At 39.5% G+C, this 20,618-nt stretch overlaps 1 pseudogene; it reads left to right on the forward strand.

Moving 5' to 3' along the window:
• Positions 1–8,244: 8,244 nt before the first annotated feature.
• Positions 8,245–9,177, forward strand: LOC114218647 (olfactory receptor 51L1-like; annotated as a pseudogene).
• Positions 9,178–20,618: the final 11,441 nt, after the last annotated feature.

Raw genomic sequence — 20,618 nt, forward strand, 5'->3', positions numbered from 1 at the left:
GCCAGGTCTCTGTGGATAAGTCTGTTGTCAATCTAATGTTTCTACCATTGTAGGTTATAGATCTCTTCTCCTGAGCTGCTTTCAGGATTTTCTCTTTGTCTCTGAGACTCCTAAGTTTTACTATTAGATGTCGGGGTGTTGGCCTATTTTTATTGATTTTTGAAGGGGATTCTCTGTGCCTCCTGGAGTTTGATGCCTGTTTCCTTCCCCACATTAGGGAAGTTCTCTGCTATAATTTGCTCCAATATACTTTTGCCCCCTTCTCTCTTTCTTCTTCCTCTGGGATCTCAATTATTCTAATATTGTTTCATCTTATGGTATCACTTATCTCTCGAATTCTGCCCTCGTGATCCAGTAGTTGTTTATCTCTCTTTTTCTCAGGTTCTTTATTCTCCATCATTTGGTCTTCTATATCACTAATTCTCTCTTCTGCCTCATTTATCCTAGCAGTTAGAGCTTCCATTTTTTATTTCACCTCATTAATAGCCTTTTGATTTCGACTTAGTTAGATTTTAGTTCTTTATATCTCCAGGAAGGGTTTCTCTAATATTTTCCATGCTTTTTTCAAGCCCCTCTAGTATCTTTAAAATCATCATTCTGAACTCTAGTTCCAACATCTTACTAATGTCCATATTGATTAGGTCCCCAGCAGTTAGTACTGCCTCTTGTTTTTTTTTTTTTTTGAGGTGATTTTTTCCATCTTGTCATTTTGTCCAGAGGAGAATAGATGAATGAGAGAACAAAATGCTAACAGGGTAAAAACGACCCCAGAAAAATATGCACTAAACAAATCAGAAGAGAACTGAAACTGGGGGAAAAGAAAGGGAAAGAAAGAAAAAAGAAAATGAAAAAGATAAAAAAAAGAATTAGATCAGGCTGGTTCATAGATCAGTGCCACACACTAGATTTGGGGCATATTTTGGTCTGTTAGAAGAAAGTGCCTCCCAAAATTTTAAAGAAAGAAAAACTTATATATGTACAAAAATGAAGGTAAATACGATGAAGGGATGGAATATGACTGTAAAGATGAAAATTATAAAAGATTTTATAAAAGGAATTGATAAGATAAGAAGTTGATTGAGAAAAGAAAGAAGAGGATTTAAAAAAAGAAAAAGGGGAGAGAATGTGATCAGGCAGGAGACTTAAACAAAGCCATACACTAGAGATTTAGGGTCTATTTTGGTCTGTTAGAAGAAACTGTATCCCAAAATTTTAAAGAGAGAACAATATATATGTATATATATATATATACACACATATATATATATATATATATATATATATACACACACACACATATATATATATATGGTTAACTACTATGAAGGGATAGAATGACTCTAAAAATGAAAAATTTTTTTAACAAAGGGATTGATAAGATGTTGGTTGAAAAAAGGAAAAAGAAAAATTCAAAAAAGAAAAGAAAATTAAAAGAATTAACTTTGGAAGACTAAAGAATCAGGGGGAAAAAAAGCCATGAATTCTATGTGCAGTATTCCCCTAGCGCTGGAGTTCTGCCGTTCTCATTGATCGGTAAACTTGGTCTTGGCTGGCTGTTCTTGCTGACCTTCTGGGGTAGGAGACTGTTGCTGTGGTTCTCAAATGTCTTTGCCGGAGGCAGAATTGCCCCGCCCTTGCTGGGCCAGGCTAAGTAATCTGCTCAGGTTTGCTCTTGGGAGCTTTTGTTCCCTGCAAGATTTTCTTACAGCCATGGAGGATGTGAGTGAAAATGGTGGCCTCCCAATCTCTGCCCTGGAGGAGCTGAGAATTCAGGGCCCCACTCCTCAGTGTGCCCCCTGAGAAAAGCAGTCAGTCACTCCCGTCTCCCCGGTCTCTGGCTGCACTCCGTGCTCACCCGGCCTGTGACCTGGCATGTCTATCTCTTGCACATGACCCCATGTGGAGTCTCTAAACCCAGCAGATTCCTGTGGTGCGCTCCTTCGCTGCTCCTCCCAGGGGTGGAAGAGGAGTCTCCCCGGATCTGCCACTTCTTGGGTCCCTACTGGAAGAGCAGTGGCCTGACTGTGCCACGGATCACGGTTTATGGCAACCCTGCGCTGAGAGCCCACTCCTTGGCTCCGTCTGTGCAGCTGGCTTCCCCGCTCTGATACCTGGGAGCTCTGCAGCACTCAGGCACCCTGGTCTTTCTGTGACCCTGAAGGTCCCAAGAGCACACTGTCCCAACGAGTGTTCCACCCTCTGCTTAGCCACTGGAGTGACGTCGCTCAGCAGAATAGACTTCTAAAAGTTCTGATTTTGTGCCCAGCTGCTCTATCACTTGCCAGTAGCGGCTGATGGAGGCTCCCTCCCCCCACCATCTATCTTCCCGAATATTGCCTCGGATTCACTTCTCTGCACATTCTACTTTCCAGAAAGTGGTGGATTTTCTGTTCAGAGAGTTGCTGCTATTCTTTTCTTCAATCTCCTGTTGAGTTCATAGGTGTTCAGAATGGTTTGATCCCTATCCAGCTGAATTCCTGGGACCAGACGAAATTTAGGTCTCCTACTCTGCCATCTTGCTCCTCCCCTCTTTCATAATGATTTTGATTTATATTTCCCTGATCATGATTGATGTTGAGCATTTTTTCATGTGTCAGTTAGCCACCTGGATGTCTTCTTTGGAAAATGTCTATTCATGCCTTTCATCCATTTTGAATTTATTTTTGTGTACAATGTAAGAAAGTGCTTCAGTTTCATTCTTCTCCATGTTGCTCGCCAGTTTCCCAACACCAGTTGTTGAAGAGACTGTCATTTTTCCATTGCATATTCTTTCTTGCTTTGTCAAAGATTAGCTGTCTCTATAGTTGTGGGGTCATTTCTGGGTTCTCGATTCTGTTCCATTGATCTATGTGTCTGTTTTTGTGCTAGTACCATACTGTCTTGATCACTAGAGCTTTGTAATATAGCTTAAAATCTGGAATCATGATGCCTTCAGCTTTGTTTTCCTCTTTCAGAAATGCTTTGGCTATTTGGGGTCTTTTGTGTTCCACACAAATTTTAGGATTGTTTGTTCCAGCTCTGTGAAAAACGCTGGTGTTATTTTGATAGGGACCGCACTGAATGTGTAGATTGCTTTGGGCAGCATAGACATTTTTGTTCTTCCAATCCGTGAACATGGAATGCTTTTCTATTTCTTTGTCCTCTTCAATTACTTTCATAAGCGTTCGATAGTCTTCAGAGCACAGATCTTTTACCTCTTTAGATAGGTTTATTCCTAGGTGTCTTACTGTTTTTGGTGCAATGCCAGTAGAATCGATTCCTTGATTTCTTTTTCTGCTGCTTAGTTATTGTTTATGGGTATTTCTGCACATTGATTTTATATCCTGCAACTTTGTTGAATTAGTGTATGAGTTCTAGAAATTTTTTGGTGGAGCCTTTCAGGCTTTCTACATAAAGTATCATGTCTACAAATAGTGAAAGTTTGATTCTTCCTTCCCAGTTTGGATGCCTTTTATTTCTTTTTGTTGTCTGATGGCTGAACCTAGGATTTCTAGTACTATGTTAAATAGTAATGGTAAAAGTGGACATTCTTGTCTTGTTCCTGACTCTATGGGAAAAGCTCTCAGTTTTTCCCCTTTGAGGATGATATTAGCTGTGGGTCTTTTGTACATGGCATTCATCATGTTCAGGTATGTACCATCTATCCCTACTTTGTTGAGGGTTTTTATCAAGAAGGGATGTTGTATTTTGTCAAATGTTTCTTCTGTATCTATTGACAGGATCATACAGCTCTTATCCTTTCTTTTATTAATGTAGTATATCGTGTTGATTGAGTTGTGAATGTTGAACCACACCTGCAGCCTGTGATAAATCCCATTAGATTGTGGTGAATGATTCTTACAATGTACTCTTGAATTTGATTTGCTAGTGTTTTATTGATAATTTTTACATCCATGTTCATCAGGGATATTGGCCTGTAATTCTCCTTTTTAGTGAGGCTTTTGGTTTTAGAATCAAGGTAATGCTGGCTTTCTAGAACGAGTTTGGAAGTTTTCCTTCCATTTCTATTTTTTTTTAAACAGTTTGAGGAGAATAGGTATTAATTCTTCTTTAAATGTCTGGTAGAAACCCCTGGGAATCCATCTGGTCCTAGACTTTTGTTTGCTGGGAGATGTTAGGCATTCTAATTAGACCAATAATGCCAAAATCAACAACCACAGTTGGAAAAATTCATAGGAGACCACAATTTTAGAAGTAGTTCCTATACCAAACAGGGCTGACATTATAATTGGAACATCCACCCTAATTAGAGATTTCTGATTATTCACTAGTGCACATGCTACCCTGCTACACTGTGCAATCACAAATAGACATTTAGGAGTCAGTATTGTTGACAAAGAGAGTTTCAATAGTTGAATAAAAGCTTCTCTTTTCAGTCATATCAAACACATTAATCTGTGTCATTAAGAAGAACTCTATAGCACAGTGAAGAAAATACCATACCAGGCAATCAGATCTGAGTGATGATATTGGTTTTATTGCTTATTAGGTGGTTTTTAATTTAGATTTTATTTTTCATAGCAGCTTTAGGTTCACAGCAAAATTGAGTGGAAGGAACACAAATTTCCATATACCCACTGTTGTATGATATTGAGAGAGACAGATCACATAACTGAATCTCATTGTTATCCAGTGTATAATAATAAAACTGAACTTGAGTCGCTTACAGCTCTTATGGCACAGACTCTATGTCCCTCCCCAGTTTAAGTATTTAACAAGACCCTCTCACTGGCTACACTATTTCCAGAAATCTTTATTGCCCCATCAGATTCTGGATACAAACTAGTATTTCATCTAAGGTGGCACTACCTAGTTTGTTCCAGGCATTGAGGCAATAAGCATTAGAGAATCTCAATAGCCTTCTTGCCCTTGTATTCGCAAACTGCCATCCCCTGCTGCAGCCTGAGTGGTGGACAGATGCCGAACTGAACTGACAGGGTTACACGCACACACTGTCCTACATCTATCCCGGGGCCTCATGTCTCAGAAGACTGGAGGAAGACTTATGAACTGATCCTTCTTTCTCTGAGAATTAGAACGGTCTCTAATGACAAGAGGAACTATTCCGCCAGGTATGTGAGGACTGGTGACAATAAAAGTGGGAGGTAAGAGGAAAACAAGGAGGGGGGCTTGAGAGACAAAAGAGAGGAGGGTGGACACCCAGAGTGTGGAGGACGACCGAGAGACTGTTCCAGAAGGGAAAGGTCCTCAGTTCATCAAAGGACATAATTTTCACCAAAATACCTTCATTATTCATGCTCATTCTTATAGTAGTCAAGCCAGACTCAGTCAGACTTTTCAGATTGGACTTCCCCGAGATACCTTAGACCTTTATGGTAGGTGATATCTGTGTCCATGGGCAGGATATAATACTTACATAGGGTGACGATTTATTTTTCTGACATGACAGAATGGAGATTTCAGAGTGTGATTGATATTGTAACAGATAACCTTCAAAGTCCCTTAGAATCCCAAGTATCAGTGCTTTTTAATATGACATTAATTGCAACTCAGAGGTCTAAATCCCAAATTATAACTTCTTCTGATTTTTGAGTTTATAAACTAACTCTTCAAACTCCATCCTCCTCCTCTGAGGAATGGTAGAAGACATCACAAGGCCATGTGAATGCATTTGAAATTAGAGGATCAGAAGCAATAAGAATTAGGCAGTCAAAATGAACCCATGTCACAATAGAAGGGGTTGTGGAATAATAGGCAGAGCACATCCTAGTGAATATGTGGAATATTGGTGAATATATGTTGTGGCAACTTCAGGATACTAACATGGCTGCTCAGATTCCAGGCTCATGGTAGTCCCAAATCTCATTCCTTTTCTTGGAGAAATGTCCCATTTTATCCTGGGATGTATCTTTTTTTTTTTCTTCCCAAATTGTCAATGAATAGAATGAAAAGTATGTAAGTAAAGCCATCAAAATCACCAGAAGAATTTGGGGGGTAGAGAAAAAAACATGAAGTCATTTATACCTATGGCTATAATGAATTTTAACTGGATGAAACAGAGATGAATCTGATATCCTTCCCTTCCCACCACTCAGCCAACCTAGGTCACTTTTGTGAGATGCCCACTCTGGGTGTTTCCTCTCTGGAAGGTACTCCAGTGTCTCCTCATATCTTCCTACCTGCCATTACACTTCAAAGAAATATTGTTATTGTCATTGTTGTCTGTCATCATTATCACTATTATTTTATAGTCCTTATATGTAAGGCTCTATGCTAAGTATTTTACCCACAGGATCTCCTTTAATCTGAAGCACAATCCTGTCAAATTGTTTTTATCTACAGTTCACAGATGAGGCTACTTTTCTACAGAGGAAAACAAGCCATTTGTTCAAGATAAAAAGTAAGGAAGTGTTGGAACCAGAATATTCCCGACATGGATAGGCTTGTGGAAGCAGAGGGAGAGTCTGAATGAGGACGATGGTGGACAGTTGTCTCCTAAAACCTCAATAGAAAGTCATCATGATAAAGCTGCTTCAGACTGGCCTCCAGCTCAAGTATCTTCCAATTTTCAATTAAACTTCAAGTTCATCTCTTCTTTGCAGAGGGAGAGAGCCACTGTAAAATCAGAGAAATGTTCTGAACTGGCAGGTTCAGGAAGACAGATTTCTACATTTGGATTAGGAATGAGATATTAGAAAATAATTAACAAAAAGAAGTAATAATATTGGAAAATCTTGGCATTAAAGGTAATGAGTACAAGTCTAGAAAGGTATAAAAGAAGGTGAGAGAGACAGGGCAAGAGAATCAGGAATTGTTAGTGGTAATAAGCCAGGAAGATTGAAGAAAATAGCAGGACCATAGGTACCAGGTCATACAATATGTAAGCAGTATGTAATATGAGTAGTCAGAGAGACTGAATTTATCTCTGGCATTTATTTATTTGATTTCTTGATTATGGGTCTTCCACTTCCTAGAAAATTGTGATTATTAATCATTCCAGTCAAAACTGCTAAATTCAGGTTTTATCTGTGTGGAGCTAGAGAAGATTGAAGGGGATTTCAAGTTCCCGAAGGACCAAAGGAGACTTTACATGATAAGAATAGACCAGTTTATTCTTTTACAATGGGAAGTAATCTGTCTCCCGGATCGTAAATTCTCAAAACAGCATTCTGGTGAGCAGGGATTCTTGGCGAGTGATGGGCAAGTGGGATGTTGAGAGGTGGCTCATCTTTCTTACTTCAGAGATGTTTTTCTGGACCACAGAAGAAATACTGGAATCTATTGGGGGAGATATATTTTTTCATTTGTTCTGAGTAGGAAAGATTTCATGGCAATGTCATTTGCTTTTTCTGAGCATTATACTTTTTTAGTTATCTTATTTTCTTTTGTTTTTGCTTTGAATCATGAGTTTCTACTCTATCTTTCTTTATAATACGTATCTTTTTTTGTGTGTGTAAAAGGTACCACTCTTTAAATGACTAATCAGATCTGAAACTTAATAGAAAGTAGGATTTGAATCTTTAACATTAGAGTCAGAGGTAATTATACTTTTCTTAAATTGTATATTTTATTACAATAAGAACATTATATATAAAAATCTGTATTTCATTATTATAATTTTTTAAATTCAAAATTGTTTTAATTAAGTGTATTTTAACCCATATTTAGTTCCTGGCAATGTTAGTCCAAGACAAAGCCTGTGGCCTCAATTATACAATTGAAGATATGTTAGTAAGACCTGCTTGTGTTAATAAGTACTGCTAACCCATACTTGCCTGAATCCTGTAAAGATACCCTGCGTGGTGTTCTAGCATTATTGAAAATCTATGTGGTTTAGGCAGAATAAGGCACTGTGTGTAAATCACTACAGGAGTCATTAAAAAAAAAAAGAATAATGTTAAGATCGGTACCCCTTGCCAAGATAATCCTAGAAGAAAATTATAAAATGAGAGATGTAATCTTGAACCCTTGGGTATGTGCTGCTCCTTGTAGTGTCTTTAGAAGAAGTTTGTCCATATTTAGAGGATGTCAATTGGTCTGCGTCTGAGAGGCAAGACGAAAGGTACTTGTGGTTGTAAAGTCAATATTTTGTTTAAGTCACCACCCTCAGCAGTGCAATGAAGAAAGAGCAAAAATGTGAGGATGAATGGAAGAGTGTTTACAGAAGGCACTGAAGTTCCATTTGTTTTGTTTTTTTTTTCCAGACTCAGATGCTGATCTCATCATTGCCCTCCCCAATGGAGTGGGATCCTGAAATGGGATTGTGGTTTAACAGTGAGCTCCATGGCAACCTTAAACTCCAGTAATACCCTGACCTCCACATTCTATCTCACAGGTATCCCTGGCTATGAGGAATTTCACCGCTGGATATCCATTCCATTCTGTGTCCTCTACCTTGTTGGAATAATGGGCAACTGTACCAGCCTGCATATTGACCCCAGGCTCCATGAGCCCATGTACTACTTCCTGGCCATGCTCTCCCTCACTAACATGGGCATGTCCATGCCCACAACAATATCACTCTTCAGGGTGTTGTGGTCCATTTCCAGGGAAATCCAGTTCAGTATCTGTGTGGTCCAAATGTTTTTTATTCACACTTTCACCTTCACAGAATCATCTGTGCTCTTGGCCATGGCCTTTGACCACTATGTGTCTATCTGCCACCCTCTATGATATGCTACCATTCTCACCCCAAGACTTATCACTAAAACTGGAATTGCAGCCCTGCTTAGGAGTGCTTTAGCCATGATTCCACTTCTGGCCCGGGTGGCCTTCTTTCCTTTCTGCCACTCCCACATCCTTTCTCATTCCTATTGTCTGCACCAGGACATGATTCGCCTAGCCTGTGCTGACACCAAGTTTAATGTTATATATGGATTGGTTCTAATCACTGTGCTGTGGTATTTTTCTGTATTATATGTGCATCCTTCAGTCAATATTAAGAATTGCATCACGTGAGGGGAGACTTAAGGCTCTCAACACGTGTGCCTCCCACATCTGTGCTGTACTCATCCCTTATGTTCCTATGATTGGAATATCTATTGTCCATCGTTTTGCCAAACACTCCTCCCCCTCATCCATGTCTTCAAGGCTCATGTCTACTTATTGGTTCCACCTGTGCTCAATCCAGTCATCTATAGTCTGAAGACCAAACAGATCTGCCAAGGAGTCCTCCACCTGCTTTCCTCCACAAAAATCAGTTCTACTATGATGTAAGCATGTCTTCAAGGTAATGATGGCATCCATCTAAATGATTTAAAGACATACTGATTTGTGTGCTCTAGGTATGTTGGCCTCATAGTTGCCAATAAAAGAGTAAATAGCAGAAATAGAGGCAAGGGGGGATCACAAGAATGTCCCAAAGGAGAAATTTGATGTCTACTGGGACAATACAGCTTGACTTAACATGTGCTTCATAAATTCCCTCTAAATATGAATATGTTGGAGTGGAGTGTGTTAGAATCATTTCCATCTATTCCCTTTCATTTCCAAGGTCATTTATCCATTAATTTTTCATTAAATATATTAAACCCATGTATCTTTGCTTCCTGATACTCTTTATTTGCCAGGGAATTTAATATTATCCTTCTTGTTATATTAATGTTTTTGTATATCTAATTTTTCTTTCTCTCTTAATAATGGGAAAAATCATATATTGACATAAGAGCATAGTAGGGCTTGAAGCAGAAGTTATGAATCCTCATGGTGCATCTGCATCTATACATATTTTCTGCCCTTTCTGAGGATATTTGGTTTCCTTAGGAATAGGAAGGGCCAGTGCTGGTTAGTTACAGCAACACAGACATGTAATGACATTTTCATAGCTAATTTTTGAAAGATAAAACTCAAGCAGATGTTCCTAGTTCTGGCTTTCCTTAGTCTTACCTGGGTGAATAAATGTCTTGGCTTTATTTGGAATCTTTAATACTTCCATTTCCATAGATCTTTTTCCTTTATCAAGTGCCCCTGCCTAGGCTGACACTGCAATCAATTTTTTATTCCCACGATGATTTAGCACAGAATCCCAAGTTCTTTTTACAATTTATAGAGAAGAATAAGATAAAGAGATGATGGTAACTGCTATTGGCTTACCCATGTATCAATTAAAATTCCTGGGCAACTCCTATAATATTCTTTCCTTTGATCATTCCTGTCACTAATGTAATCCCAATACCAAGACAACAGCTTCCAGTGGTCCAGTATTAACTGTTCATGTGTATGGATACACCACCTTAATTAAGAGATGAGTATATAAAGCTGTCATTACTAGCCATGATTTTTGGTATTATACATGAAAAGATCAAAGAAATATACACATTATTAATTAAAATGAGTCTATGTATATATGTTTACTTGAGGGAAATACAACAATTGACTCATTAAATATTGATGAGCCAGACAAATGAGACAATTCATTGCAATGGTTAGATAATACCAATAAGATGATAATAATATTCTGTTAGTGAAGATAAATAATTATGATGCTGCTCAGTGCTTAGAGATGTAAAACAATGCAGTTTATCTCTGCATTTTTATTTTCTGGTTAATTATATTTGTACTTTCAGGTACTTCTTAACTCTGAAGTCAATACCCTCTTAGTTCAAAGTGATTTAGTAAGTCACCTATTTTATTTTATTAATTTTATTTTAAAGGTTTTATTTATTTACATATTTATTTGAGAGAGAGAGAGAACATGTGTATGAGGGAGGGGTGGGGCAGAGGGAGAGGGAAAAAATTTCAAAACAGACTCCACTCTAAGCGTGAGGTGGAGGAAAGGCTGGATCTCATGACCCTGAAATCATGACTTGAGCCAAAACCAAGAGTTCCATGCTTAACTGCCTGAGACACTCAGGTACCCCAGTAAGTCACCTATTTTAATTCACCAATCTGAAATTATCATGAAATTCTTCTATTGACACCCATGAACTACCTCATCCACCAGATTTGAAAAAATTATTTAGTATCGGTCAGAAGACACTGGAAAATGCTGCATTTTCCACTGAGGAACATTCAAAGCAGGGTTCAATATGATATTCGTTTAGGAACAAAAGGAGCAAGATGGCGGAGGAGTAGGAGACCTAGATTTCGTCTGGTCTCAGGAATTCAGCTGAATAGGGATCAAACCATTCTGAACACCTACGAACTCAACAGGAGATCAAAGAAGAGAGTAGCAACAACTATCTGAACAGAGAAGCGACCACTTACTGGAAGGTTAGGACGTGCGGAGAAGTGAATCCCAGGCGATATTCGGGAGGATAGATGGCAGGGGAGGGGCCTCCGCCGGCCGCTTCTGGCAAGTGATAGAGCCGCGGAGCACAAAATCGGAACTGTTAGAAGTTGGCTCGGCGGAGGGACGTCGCTGCAGTGGCTAAGCAGGGGGTGGAATCCTCCTGGGACAGTGTGGTCTCAGGACCCTTGGGGTCACAGAAAGACCGGGGGAGCCTGAGTGCGCCAGAGCTCCCAGGTATCGGAGCAGGGAAGCCGGCTGCAGAGACGGAGCCGAGGCGCGGGTTCTCAGCTTGGGGTGGCCATAAACTGTGATCCGCGGCCCAGTCGGGCCACTGCTCCTGCAGCAGGGACCCAACAAGCGGCAGATCCGGGGAGACTCCCCTCTCTCCCCTAGGAGGAGGGGTGCGGGAGCGCACCGCAGGGATCTGCTGGGTTTGGAGACTCCACACGGGGTCGGGTGCCAGAGATACAAACGCTCGGTCACAGGCCGGGTGAGCACAGAGAGCGGCCGGAGACCGGGGACAAGGGAGTGACTGCTTTTCTCTGGGGGCGCACTGAGGAGCGTGGCCCTGAGTTCTCAGCTCCTCCGGGTGGAGATTGGGAGGCCCCCATTTTTGCCCTGGTCCTCCAAGTCTGTACGGAGAGCTTGCAGGGAACAAAAGCTCCTGAGAGTAAACCTGAGCAGCTTGCTTAGCCCGGACCGACAAGGGCGCGGCAATTCAGCCTCCGGCAAAGACATTTGGGAACCACGGCAACAGGCCCCTCCCCCAGAAGATCAGCACGAACAGCCAGCAAGCCAAGACCAAGTTTACCGATCAAGGAGAACGGGAGAACTCCAGCGCTAGGGGAATACTGCACATAGAATTCAGAGCTTTTTTTTTTACCATGATTCATTAGTTCATCAAAGTTAATTTTTTTAACTGTTTTTTTTTTCTTTTTCACTTTTTCAACCAACATCGTATGAATCTTTTAAAAAAAAAAACATTTTTTATTTTTCATTTTTAAAGTCATATTTTATCCCTTCATAGTAGTTACCCTTATTTTTGGCATATATATATGTTGTTCTCTCTTTAAAATTTTGAGATACAGTCTCTTCTAACAGATAAAAATATACCCTAAATCACTAGTGTATGGCTCTGTTCTAGTCTCCTGCCTGATCACATTCTCTCCCTTTTTTCTATTTTTTTTTAAATCTTCTTTCTTTTTTCAAACAACTTCTTATCTTATCAAGTCCTTTTATAAAATCTTTTATAATTTTCATCTTTACAATCATCTTCCATCCCTTCATTGTATCAACCCTTATTTTGTACATATATGTCTTTCTTCCTTTAAAATTTTAGGAAGCACTTTTTTCTAACAGACCAAAATACGCCCAAAATCTAGTGTGTGGCACTGATCTATGCACTAGCCTGATCATATTTGATCACATTCTGCTTTTTTTGTATTGTTCTGTTTTTGTTTTTATCTTTTTTTTCATTTTCTTTTTTTTTCTCTCTTTCTTTTTTCTTTCTTTCCCTTTCTTTTCCCCTGGTTTCAGGTCTTTTCTGATTTGTATACAGTATATTTGCTGGGGACATTGTAAACCTGTTAGCATTTTGTTCTCTCGTTCATCTATTCTCCTCTGGACAAAATGACAAGACAAAAAAAATCAAATCAGCAAAAAGAACAAGAGGTAGTACCGTCAGCCAGGGACCTACTCAATACGGACATTAGTACGATGTCGGACCTAGAGTTCAGAATCATGACTTTAAAGATACTAGCTGGGCTTGAAAAAAGCGTGGAAGTTATTAGAGAAACCCTTTCTGGAGAAATAAAAGAACTAAAATCTAACCAAGTCGAAATCAAAAAGGCTATTGATGAGGTGCAATCAAAAATGGGGGCACTAACTGCTAGGATAAATGAGGCAGAAGAGAGAATCAGTGATATAGAAGACCAAATGATGGAAAATAAAGAGGCTGAGAAAAAGAGGGAGAAACAACTACAGGATCACGAGGGCAGAATTCGAGAGATAAGTGATACGATAAGATGAAACAACATTAGAATAATTGGGATCCCAGAAGAAGAAGAAAGAGAGAGAGAAGCAGAAGGTATATTGGAGCAAATAATAGCAGAGAACTTCCCTAATGTGAGGAAGGAAACAGGCATCAAAATCCAGGAGGCACAGAGAACCCCTCTCAAAATCAATAAAAAGAGGTCAACACCCCGACATCTAATAGTAAAACTTACGAGTCTCAGAGACAAAGAGAAAATCCTGAAAGCAGCTCGGGAGAAGAGATATGTAACCTACAATGGTAAAAATATTAGATTGGCAACAGACCTATCCACAGAGACCTGGCAGGCCAGAAAGGACTGGCAAGATATCTTCAGAGCACTAAACAAGAAAAAAATGCAGCCAAGAAAATAGAAGGAGAGATAAAAAGCTTCCAGAACAAACAAAAACTAAAGGAATTTGCAAACACGAAACCAGCCCTCCAAGAAATATTGAAAGGGGTTCTCTAAGCAAAGAGAGAGCCTAAAAGGAGCATAGATCAGAAAGGACCACAGACAATATACAGTAACAGTCACCTTACAAGCAATACAATGGCACTAAATTCATACCTTTCAATAGTTACCCTGAATGTAAATGGGCTAAATGCCCCAATCAAAAGACACAGGCTATCAGATTGGATTAAAAAACAAGACCCATCAATATGCTGTCTGCAAGAGACTCATTTTAGACCCAAAGACACCCCCAGATTGAAAGTGAGGGGGTGGAAAACCATTTACCACGCTAATGGACACCAAAAGAAAGCTGGGGTGGCAATCCTTCTATCAGACAAACTAGATTTTAAAACAAAGACTGTAATAAGAGATGAGGAAGGACACTACATCCTACTTAAACGGTCTATCCAAAAAGAAGATCTAACAATTGTAAATATCTATGCCCCGAACATGGGAGCAGCCAATTATATAAGGCAATTAATAACAAAAGCAAAGAAACACATTGACAACAATACAATAATAGTGGGGGACTTTAACACCCCCCTGACTGAAATGGACAGATCATCTAAGCAAAAGATCAACAAGGAAATAAAGACTTTATATGACACACTGGACCAAATGGACTTCACAGACATATTCAGAACATTCCATCCCAAAGCAACAGAATACACATTCTTCTCCAGTGCCCATGGAACATTCTCCAGAATTGATCACATCCTAGGTCACAAATCAGGTCTCAACTGCTACCAAAAGATTGGGATCATTCCCTGCATATTTTCAGACCACAATGCTTTGAAACTAGAACTCAATCACAAGAGGAAAGTTGGAAAGAACTCAAATACATGGAGGCTAAAGAGCATCCTCCTAAAGAATGAATGGGTCAACCAGGAAATTAAAGAAGAATTTTAAAAATTCATGGAAACCAATGAAAATGAAAACACAACTGTTCAAAATCTTTGGGATACAGCAAAGGCAGAGTTGAGAGGAAAGTATATAGCAATACAAGCCTTTCTCAAGAAACAAGAAAGGTCTCAAATACACAACCTAACCCTACACCTAAAGGAGCTGGAGAAAGAACAGCAAAAAAGCCTAAACACAGCAGGAGAAGAGAAATAATCAAGATCAGAGCAGAAATCAATGAAATAGAAACCAAAAGAACAGTAGAACAGATCAACGAAACTAGGAGCTGGTTCTTTGGAAGAATTATCAAGATTGATAAACCCCTGGCCAGACTGATCAAAAAGAAAAGAGAAATGACCCAAATAAATAAAATCATGAATGAAAGAGGAGAAATCACAACCAACATAAAGAAATACAAACAATTATAAGAACATATTATGAGCAACTCTATGCCAGCAAATTAGATTACCTGGAAGAAATGGGTGCATTCCTAGAGATGTATCAACTACCAAAACTGAACCAGGAAGAAATAGAAAACCTGAACAGACCTATAACCACTAAGGAAATTGAAGCAGTCATCAAAAATCTCCCAAGAAACAAAAGCCCAGGACCAGATGGCTTCCCAGGGGAATTCTCTCAGACATTTAAAGAAGAATTAATACCTATTCTCCTGAAACTGTTCCAAAAAATAGAAATGGAAGGAAAACTTCCAAATTCATTTTATGAGGCCAGCATTACCTTGATCCCAAAACCAGTCAAAGACCCCATCAAAAAGGAGAATTACAGACCAATATCCTTGATGAACATGGATGCAAAAATTCTCACCAAAATACTAGCCAATCGGATCCAACAGTACATTAAAAGGATTATTCACCACGACCAAGTGGGATTTATCCCTGGGCTTCAAGGTTGGTTCAACATCCGCAAATCAATCAGTGTGATTCAATACATTAACAAAAGAAAGAACAAGAATCATATGATCCTCTCAATAGATGCAGAAAAAGCATTTGACAAAGTACAGCATTCTTTCTTGATCAAAACTCTTCAGAGTATAGGGATAGAGGGTACATACCTCAATATCATAAAAGCCATCTACGAAAAACCTACAGCGAATATCATTCTCAATGGGGAAAAGCTGAGAGCTTTTCCCCTAAGGTCAGGAACGCGGCAGGGATGTCCACTCTCACCACTGCTATTCAACATAGTATTAGAAGTCCTAGCCACAGCAATCAGACAACGAAAAGAAATCAAAGGCATCCAAATCGGCAAAGAGGAAGTCAAACTCTCACTCTTTGCAGATGATATGATACTGTATGTGGAAAACCCAAAAGACTCCACCCCAAAACTGCTAGGAATTCAGTCAAGCAGCAGGCTATAAAATCAATGCACAGAAATCAGTGGCATTCCTATACACCAACAACAAGACAGAAGAGAGACAAATCAAGGAGTCGTTCCCATTCACAATTGCACCCAAAACCATAAGATACCTAGGAATAAATTTAACCAAAGAGGCAAAGGATCTGTACTCAGAAAACTATAAAATACTCAGGAAAGAAATTGAAGAAGACACAAAGAAATGGAAAAACGTTCCATGCTCATGGAATGGGAGAACCAACATTGTGAAGATGTCAATGCTACCTAGAGCATTCTACACATTCAATGCAATCCCCATCAAAATACCATCCACCTTTTTCAAAGAAATGGAACAAATAATCCCAAAATTTGTATGGAACCAGAAGAGACCCCAAATAGCCAGAGGAATCTTGAAAAAGAAAAGCAAAGCTGGCGGCATCACAATTCCGGACTTCCAGCTCTATTACAAAGCTGTCATCACCAAGACAGTATAGTACTGGCACAAAAACAGACACATAGGTCAATGGAACAGAATCGAGAGCCCAGAAATGGACCCTCAACTCTATGGTCAAGTAGTCTTTGACAAAGCAGGAAAGAATGTCCAATGGAAAAAAGACAGTCTCTTCAACAAATGGTGTTGGGAAAATTGGACAGCCACATGCAGAAGAATGAAACTGGACCATTTCCTTACACCACACACAAAAATAGACTCCAAATGGTTGAAAGAGCTAAACGTGAGACAGGAGTCCATCCAAATCCTAAAGAAGAACACAGGTAGCAACCTCTTCGACCTCAGCCGCAGCAACTTCTTCCTAGAAACATCACCAAAGGCACGGGAAGCCAGGGCAAAAATGAACTATTGGGATTTCATCAAGATAAAAAGCTTTTGCACAGCATAAGAAACAGTCCACAAAACCAAAAGACAACCGACAGAATGGGAGAAAATATTTGCAAATGACATATGAGATAAAAGGCTAGTATCCAAAATCTATAAAGAATTTATCAAACTCAACACCCAAAGAACAAATAATCCAATCAAGAAATGGGCAGAAGACATGAACAGACATTTTTCCAAAGAAGACATCCAAATGGCCAACAGGCACATGAAAAAGTGCTCAACATCGCTTGGCATCAGGGAAATCCAAATCAAAACCTCCATGAGATACCACCTCACACCCGTCAGAATGGCTAAAATTAACAAGTCAGGGTACGACAGATGTTGGCGGGGATGTGGAGAAAGGGGAACCCTCCTACACTGTTGGTGGGAATGCAAGCTGGTGCAACCCCTCTGGAAAACACTATGGAGGTTCCTCAAACAGTTGAAATTAGAGGTACCATTCGATCCAGCAATTGCACTACTGGGTATTTACCACAAAGATACAAATGTAGGGACCCGAAGGGGTACGTGCACCCCAATGTTTATAGCAGCAATGTCCACAATAGCCAAACTGTGGAAAGAGCCAAGATGTCCATCGACAGATGGATGGATAAAGAAGATGTGGTATATATATACAATGGAATATTATGCAGCCATCAAAAGGAATGAGATCTTGCCATTTGCAACGACATGGATGGAACTGGAGGGTGTTATGCTTAGTGAAATAAGTCAATCAGAGAAAGACATGTATCATATGACCTCACTGATATGAGGAATTCTTAATCTCAGGAACAAACTGAGGGTTGCTGGAGTGGTGGGGGGTGGGAGGGATGGGGTGGTTGGGTGATAGACTTTGGGGAGTGTATGTGCTACGGTGAGCGCTGTGAATTGTGTAAGACTGTTGAATCACAGATCTGTACTTCTGAAACAAATAACGCAACATATTTTAAGAAAAAAGAAAAAGAAGAAGATAGTAGGAGAGAAAGAATGAAAGGGAGTAAGTCAGAGGGGGAGACGAACCAGGAGAGATGATGGACTCTGAAAAACAAACTGAGGGTTCTAGAGGGGAGGAGGGTAGGGGGATGGGTTAGCCTGGTGATGGGTATTAAAGAGGGCACATTCTGCATGGAGCACTGGATGTTATGAACAAACAATGAATCATGGAACACTACACCAAAACAAATGATGTAATATATGGTGATTAACATAACAATAAAAAATTAAAAAAAAAGATATAAGAGCTGCACACAGAGATGGTATAAGGATGTATGAGAAATAAAAGCAGCAGTTGCTCATGTGCACATGAGAGATTATGCCAACACATTCTTACAGTCAGTTCCCTTACCCCCTCCCTTCAGTCAGCGTTTTCCTACTGTCCCCTATCCTATCATCCACCACTCTTTTCCTTGTGCTCAGCTGGCCACAGATAAGAATCCATAGTTCTAAAAGCATTGTTTACCAGCAAGGACTCCTGGAGAAGCTAGCCAATCTCCCCCAGCATCCTTTTGAGCTCCTTTTGCTTTGGTGGGAACATTTTTTATACTGTGACCACAGCCTCTAGAGTGAGAACTTTGTCTGTCTTGGAACCCCCTGGGGATAGTGGGGTCTAGAAAGCTCTGAGATCTGGATTAACTCCTTTTCTAGTAGAATAGAATACACCAGACACTGATAGACCATGTCCTGATTCTGGACCCTGATTCCCAAATCTAGGATTAGCATATTTCCCGGGGAATAATTATTATTGTTATTTTGGTCTTGAAAAATTCTTTAACATTTTTTTCTAACAGCGTTCCTGGAACTGGTTTTAGGTTCTTAATTCTGAACTCCTCAAAGGGAGGGGGTGGCTTGTCCAGGCCCCAAATATATATAAGCTAATGATTGTATTAAATCAAGGTATATCTTCTTAGTATTGTGCAACTACCACATTGACTCAATATTTATTATAACTGAAGTGCTAAAAAGTAAACAAGTACACTAAAATTGCATCATGACTCAATATTTAGCATAATCGCCCGATCCTGAAGTGAAGAAAGGCATACAGTTTTGCATCATACTGAAACCTATCATGTCATTCCAGTAGGGTTTCCCATCAGTAGTGGAAAGCAGAGATAAAAATCTGGAAGTCAGAGGCTAGTCATTTTATCACTCCCCTACCAACTACTTATTTAAAGCCATGTAGGAATTGCCTAATTCTCTAAATCTCAATTTTGAAACCTGTAAAATGAGGACATTTGTCAAAGGCGTTTCAGTGTCCTATAGTCCTAACATCATATGAGGATATCATCCTGTTTTAAAGATGAAGAGACAGACATAGAGAAGACAGGAGAAGTTCACATGGAGAGGTAGAGCTGAGTATTCAAGCTTCCATTCTAGAGGGCCTTCCATGAGTAATGGGAACTGATCTTCAACATTCATTCACTGATGAATTCAAACAACTATGCACTGATGATCTACTATGTGTCAGGCACCATTTAGGCACTGCCCATATAGTAGTAAACAGAGCAGGCAGTAAAAGAAGACAAGAAACAGAATAAAGACTCACATAGATGACAAAAATGAGCTGTGTTGAAACATAAAGCTGGGAAGTGGAAAAAGGTGCTGATGGTGAGACTTAGTCATTCTAATATTGTCAGGAATGTGACATTTAGGTAAGGGTTAGGAGGGGAGGAGGGAGCAAGCCATGTGGAATCTGGAATGGGGTGATGGCTGGGGGAAAACATTCCAGGCAGAGGGAACAGCAAATGCAAAGACACTGAAGCTGAACCATGTTGGGTGTAATCAAGAAAAACGCAACTTTCACAGAATCCAAGTCTCAAAGATGTGGGCAACATCGAGAACCTTCAGACTTCCACAAACTTAGAACTCAGAAGGTCATCATCCAACAGGACAAACACCAAAGGAGATCCCCATACAGTGGCTGGTAGTTAGGAAAGCTCATGGCTACTTTTTCAGTTAAGGAGCCGTATTTAATTAAATTGTTTGTTTTGTTTTGTTTTGTATAGCAAAACATGGCCACAGGAAAAAAAAAAAAGAGCATGTTACCAGAGTATCAATAGTTAACTTTTCTTTTAATTGACTGATAATACATAAATATATTTGCATTCCTTCTCATTCTTTCTTCTACCAAGTTATGGTAATCACTATCAGATATTTAAAGATCTCAAATACACAAAGAAAACAGAAATAATGAATGTTTTATTCCTTCAACTAGTTATCAGTCAGATTGGATGAAAAATGAATAGCAACACACACACATGATAAAATGGGGGTGGGGGTCTTTTTATGTCAATTCACTATTTGTATTTGTAAAAATATGTATAGCAGTTGGTAGGGAACCCTTGGCAGGGAGTGAAGACTTAACCGCACAAATTTGCATATTGCTTTAGCGCTCCCCTGGATCCAGTGCCACTGTGGCAATGCTAATTCCAATATGATTATTATCACTGTATAAGTGATACAATCTTACTCTTTGAAATTTTTGGAATGTTTACCTTGACTTTGATAGTAATTTGACAGTAATTAATTATTTCTGTAATATTGCAGTTAAAAAAAATCTATTCAAGCAAGCTGGTGCAACCCCTCTGGAAAACAGTATGGAGGTTCCTCAAACAGTTGAAAATAGAGCTACCATATGATCCAGCAATTGCACTACTGGGTATTTACCACAAAGATACAAATGTAGGGATCCAAAGGGGTACGTGCACCCCAATGTTTATAGCAGCAATGTCCACAATAGCCAAACTGTGGAAAGAGCCAAGATGCCCATCGACAGATGAATGGATAAAGAAGATGTGGTATATATACACAATGGAATATT

The sequence above is a fragment of the Eumetopias jubatus genome, unplaced genomic scaffold (genome assembly GCF_037043125.1).
Source record: "Eumetopias jubatus isolate StellerSeaLion01/CBP00866 unplaced genomic scaffold, mEumJub1_p1.0 scaffold_13, whole genome shotgun sequence".
Lineage (NCBI taxonomy): Eukaryota > Metazoa > Chordata > Mammalia > Carnivora > Otariidae > Eumetopias > Eumetopias jubatus.